This window comes from Leptonychotes weddellii, chromosome 8 (assembly GCF_054177405.1).
Source record: "Leptonychotes weddellii isolate Sample4059 chromosome 8, ASM5417740v2, whole genome shotgun sequence".
Lineage (NCBI taxonomy): Eukaryota > Metazoa > Chordata > Mammalia > Carnivora > Phocidae > Leptonychotes > Leptonychotes weddellii.
The window spans coordinates 87941954-87948369 of NC_138376.1; the positions used below are offsets into that span (position 1 = coordinate 87941954).

The window sequence follows — 6416 nt, forward strand, 5'->3', positions numbered from 1 at the left end:
TTTGCATAGATTCAAATTTCTATTTGTTGTCATTTTTCTTGTTTCTGAAAGATTTCCTTTTACATTTCTTACAGAGCTAGTCTGGTGTTATTTAATTTGTTTTACTTTTATGTCTTTAAATGTCTTTATTTCCTCTTCATTTTTGAAAGATATTTTCAGTGTGTTCAGAATTCTAGGTTGACAGTTTCTTTCCCTCAGTATTTTAAAGATGTTGCTTTGCTGTCTTTTGGCTTGCATTTAAAAACTCAACAAATAATCAAGACCCATCAAACAGTGGTATAAATTTGAACTAATCACATCCTAAGAAGATAATAATTTATCCGTTTATTTAGGCTGAAGAATTCCTGGAGGCAGTGGGCTGATAATTAAAGCAGAAGCCACATACGCAAAATGGACTATACTATGGCTAGTAAAGGAGATATATTTAAGAAACCCAACCATGGTGTATAGCACAGAATATCTAAACTCAAATAGATGTAGTATTTGCTCAGTCTTCAGTCTAAGACTAAGATCACAGATAAATTGATCTAACAGTAACTTCATATAATATGACTGTACCAGCAACCTGATTAGTTTACAAATTATTAACAATTCCTTAAGGCTCCCAACCAGTATATATATCCTTCCATAACTTCTCTCATTTTAAGATATTTCATAGATCCTAAGAAAGAAAGAAAGAAAGAAAGAAAGAAAGAAAGAAAGAAAGAAAGAAGAGAGAAAGAAAGAAGAGAGAAAGAAAGAAAGAAAGAAAGAAAGAAAGAAAGAAAGAAAGAGAAAGAAAGAAGAAAGAAAGAAAGAAAGAAAGAAAGAAAAAGAAAGAAAGAAAGAAAGAAAGAAAGAAAGATTTCATAGATCCTCTGGAGAGCTTTTCCCTTCATGTAGCAAGCACAATAAATCTAACTTTATTTATTTATTTACATACATCACATATATACTAAAACTCTTAGTCCCCTGTTGTAGTAGACTGAATAATGTCCCCTCAATAATGTTTGTCTTAATCCCCGGAACCTATGAATAAATTACCATATCCAGCAAAAGGGACTTTTCAGATGTGATTAAGAATCTTGAGATGGGAAGATTATCCTAGATTATCCAGGTGAGTCCATTATAACCACAGAGATCCTTATAAGAAAGAGGCAAAAGAGTCTTACACACACAGAACACAATGTGATGCCGGAAGCAAAGGGACAGATAGAGAAAGGGACATTAGAAGTTGTCATGCTGTTGTCTTTGAATATGGAAGAAGTATTCATGAACAGGGAATGTAAGTGACTTCCAGAACTGGAAAAGGCAAGGAAACAGATTCTCTCTTAGGGTTTCCAGAAGGAAGCAGCCTTGTGAAACTATTTTAGACTTCTGACCTCCAGAACTACAAGATAACAAATTTGTGTGGTTTTAAACCTCTAAATTTGTGGTAAATTTGTTGTAACAGTAATAAGAAACTTCTATTAAGGTAATTCCTTACCCAAATGTGTACATATGTATATGCATGCACATACTTTCAGAATCAACATGCCAATGTTTTAATATTAATAACTACATGATCACAAAAATCAGTTTAAGGTTTTTTTGTTGGTTTTGGGGGGTTTTTGTTTGTTTTTTGCAGTTTGTTTGACCTTAAGATATAAATCTCATGAGATGTATAAGTCAATTCCTTATTTTAAATTTCTATTTCAAGTTCCTCTATTTAAGCCACAATGTCATACAGTTAGGTTTATTTGCCTCATTTGCTTACAATTTTTAGAGGTTGTTTTTTTTGTCTCGTTTTGCTTTGATGTTGTTTCCTAATTATGCAAAATATTTCCATGTTTTCAAAGTCAAATCTAAAATACGAGATACTTTAAGGAAAGTCTAAGGGATATCACCCCTATCCCTTCCACTCTGGAATATTCTTTTTTGAACTAGGATTCCTACTTATATTACTGGCCTTGACAAAATGACATTTCTTTTCTGCTTTCCTATCTCACAACATGGCCTTCTTCCTCATTTTTTTTAACTGTTATTTCTTGTTTTTCAAGGGAATTGTACCAAGAGTGCTATTCCTTATTCTCCCTTTTATCCTTCCTCATAAACCAAATCTTCTATTATTAATATGTCCAGTGATGACTTCTTTTATCTCTCACCTTTTTATTAGTCATCCATACAGCATTTTAACAGCTATTGGTACAGTAAATGCAAATGTATGAAAACTGGTTACATGGTTTGACAGTGTCATTCAATTTAACAAGTAACCTCTGGGGGTGAGAGATATGCCGACCTCAACAGAATTCACTCATCCCTGAGTAAATAGGAATTGGATATTATCTATTTCACAAAGGATACTATTTCTTGTTTTTACTTTATAAGATTTATTCTTTACACCTGTCCCAATAGGAACAAACTCTATCTTACAATATCTCCCATCCTTCCCAGGCCCTAGCTTTTTAAGGTTAAAAGAGAAACTGGAGTGTGCTTTAAAATGATTGCTTGAATTCTACTTTCATTGACTTCTCTCTTTTTGTTTTATGTGTTTCCTTGGTTTTTTTTTTCCTCTTTCACTAAGAGAGATTTGTTCAAAATTTAAACAAATGAAATAATAAATAATTTATTATATCTGTGAAAGTCTCAACAACTTCTCCAATACATTATCTTTCTTAATCTTGTATATTCTACAGTAAAGCCATAATTTATTCTGCTATCCAGGCTTAGAATCATCAATCAGCAGCCGCATCACATGCCATATACATATATACTGTGAGCTAGTACTTATACACACACACACACACACACACACAAATCTCTACGAAATAGGTATTATTATTCCAGTTTTACCAATGATATGACTGAGAATTAGAGAAATTTAAAAGTTAAATAGTTGAGAGAAGGCTGCTGGAATATCAAACAGTAGATATCACAATTCAAACAAATGTCTCATACTCATAAGGCAATAATTGTGCCAAAGCCACTAGGTTTTTTTAGTTTAAATTTCTAATAATAAAATTCTGTTTATTTTTTAAATAGCATTTCTTAAAAAAAAAAAAAAAAAAAACCCTTTCATTCCATTCTATGTTTAGAAACAGTTCAGTTCAATGGTTAGTGGTACATGTCTGGAACCAGACTGCAGGGGTTCCAATCTCAGCTTTGTTAAATGCGTTCAACCTTGACCAAATTATTTATAATTCACTTAGACTATCCTTGCATATAATAAGATTCTAATAAATGTTAAATGTTTTTATTCAAGCAATCATCTCCTTATTTTAAATTCTCACTATTTTCCCCATGAATTAGGTCAAAATTTTACTGCTGTCCTTGCCTCCAGTCTTGACCTGGCTCCCTTTGACAGAGCAATCTTCCACAAAACACAAACACAATTTCATCGTTTACTTGAATTTTTATTTGAATGATTTCTGGACCTCAATTAACAGACTATGAGGATTCTATCTGATCTTTAAGTCTTTACCCAGGGCCAGGACAGAGGTATGAGTTACAGTCAAATTTTAGTGAAAGAATTCAATAGCAACTCAACTTCTGCTCTTTCAATTTTCTGTAGAAGAAACAACAAAGCCCCCTCTCTCTTTTCCCAATAGGAAACTTTTCTTATCATCTTGGAAACATTCTTATATCTTTTTTTTCTTATAAAGAGTAAAGAAAAAACCTCTCTCCACAGCATGTGACTTTCAATTACAGCTTTTACTTATCCTTTAAACAGATATACTTACATTCTTAACATTTTTGGTATTTAAAGTGAACTCTCCCAGAAATAAGAACCTTGTTTTAGATAGCTAATTTTTCTGGTTATCTAACTTTTGAAAATATTTCTATTTTAATGAAAAAAATACATCTTTTTACACAACTATTAAGGAAGGTTTATCTCTTCAAGAAAAAAAAATCCCTTTTTAAAAAAAATTAGAGTGGTGGGGGAGGGGCAGAGGGAGAAGGAGAGAGAGAGAATCTTAAGCTGGTTCCACGCCCAGCACACAGCCCAACGCGGAGCTCTATCTCACGACCCTGAGATCATGAACTGAGCCAAAATCAAAAGTCAGATGCTGAACTGACTGAGCGACCCCGGCGCCCCAAGAAAAATCCATTTTAACCACTCTGCCAAGGTCCTGTGTGCTCTTGCCCTACCTGAATGGTTAATAAAATCTTCCACTACTCTTTTTTCAACTCTCTACTTTAAACAAAGCAATTGTCCACTGACTTTTCCTCAGAGGATCTTTGCTTTATTGTTATATCAGTTCCTAAACGCGTGATCTAATTATTCTCATATATTGCCTTGTACTACTTACACATCTACACTTTATTTTCTTAAAGAGAAGTAAGCCTTTATTTCCTTGTCTCATAAATAAGTTGGTTGAGTTGGTTGCTTTTTCGGTGATCAGTCAAAGAGACCAAATCCCATAGCCTCACAGGATTCCTCTGACTCTTCTTTTGTTTCAACCTTGCCTGGGGCAGCAGCTGCAGAGCAATAGTCAGAGCAGCTGTGGTGGCAGTGGCCACAGGAATGGCTGACACTGGAGTAGCAGCCAAGAAGGCCTTGATCTTTTCAGCAGGTGAGCATGTATAATCAGCTTCCACAAAGACAGAACCCATTTGTATCCACTGATAATAGAACAGGGTACTGATGCAACAGTGGGACAATCAGTCTGCAAATATACACTAGCAACATGGCAAGAACCCTCCAGGAACTAAGAATGCAGTTTCTTCTGTGATGCAAGCACTTCAGGGTTGTACATGCTGCTGTTGTCAAACGCCTGCTGGATGATCAGCCCAAAGGAGAAGGGGGAGATGTTCAGTAGTATGGCTTTGCTGGCTCCCACTTTGTCTCCAGTCTTAATCAATTGCACATCACTCAGTATTTCAGTGGTTCCCCTGGAGATTTAGGAATGGTGATTTAAAAAGCCTGGAAGGAAGAGGACTTCTTTAGCACCATATGAGTGTTCTGGGCTGGTGCATTGACCTCCTGTGGGGTTATGACACCAGCTTGAGCAGCTGCTGGCACCTTATTGTCCAGCAGCATGACCCTGATCTCAGTGAGGTCCTTCTTGGTGAACACAAAGCCCACATCCCCCTGGATATGAGGTGACAGTTTCTCCAGAGCTGGGATGTTCTACAGATGCCCTCAGATGGCCTTGCAAATCATGATGTTCTTGCCTTTAGCACCACAGCCTTCCCAAGAAGGGACATCCCAATCTGCTGCATCTGCTTGGAGCCCTGTTGTCCACTCCCACAATGAAGCATCTTGGATAATCACTGAAAAGTTAGATGATCTGGGGACACCTGGGTGACTCAGTTGGTTAAGCGTCCAGCTCTTGGTTTTGGCTCAGGTCATGATCTCATGGGTAGTGAGACAAAGCCCCGAGTCCGGCTTCCCACTCAGTGGGAAATCTGCTTGAAGATTCTCTCCCTCTGCCCCTCCCCCCACTCACGTGCACGCTCTCTCTCTCTCTCATAAATAAATTTTAAAATAAAAGAAGTTGAATGATTTTAAGGAAGTAGTTGGATTTCCAGGTCTCCATGTCTTCCCTGGATATCACAGCAGTGCATCAGGGATTGCCACACAGGGCTTAACAACAATGTTACTCTCATGAGGATGCCTAGTGAGAGGCTTATGTATCTATATTTTATTATCTCAACAGATTTATAAACTCCTTGATAAAACTCCTTGAGAGACATGTATGGACATTCCTTCATAAGTGTGGTGCTTTGAATATAGTATGCACTGAATTAATAGTTATTAAATGATCAATTGAATGAATTCATAAATACTTCAAGGAATATGTTGAACATACTGTATGTTCCCATTATTTACTGATCATTTGTATGTAAAAATATAAGCCTTTTGAATCATCTCAAATTTTATGTGTTCCCAAGTATTCGACTGTCATGGAAGGATAGTTACATGTCAGAAATACAAAGGCCTCTCCATTCATATAGCACTGATACAAACATCCAGTTTGTAGCAAATTACTAATTTTTGACACATTTCTATCCTATTATTTTCCATTTGCCTTAAACTACAGAAAAATCCCTTCATAATATGTTACTGAAACTGTCTTTTCAGTTTTTTTCTTGTGAATGCACATTTTACAAAAATGGTTGCCCATATGATCACATTGCTAGACCACTACATAGACCCAGAACCCTGAAAGTGACTCATGCAAGTAAGGAGTCAAAGCTTAACCTTAGTTTTAAAATAATGTGCCTTTGGGCTTGGTGGTCAAGTGAGAGGTCCTGAGTGGAAATATAAATGTGGGATTGGAGATATACAGGTGGTATAACAATGAGTTGAAATGAGGTGACAAGAGCGTGGATATGAGTTTGGAGAGAGAGAATCGAAAAGGAACAGGAACTAAGCCCAGGGAGAGAGGAGAGGGCTCCAAAGTTAAGAGGTAACAAAGATGGTGAGGAATGGGCCAAGAGGCATGAGAAGGAAA

General features: G+C 36.2%; 1 pseudogene; it reads right to left on the bottom strand.

The window, feature by feature from the left end:
- Positions 1–4226: 4226 nt before the first annotated feature.
- LOC102729434 (large ribosomal subunit protein uL10-like) lies at positions 4227–5525 on the bottom strand (annotated as a pseudogene).
- Positions 5526–6416: the final 891 nt, after the last annotated feature.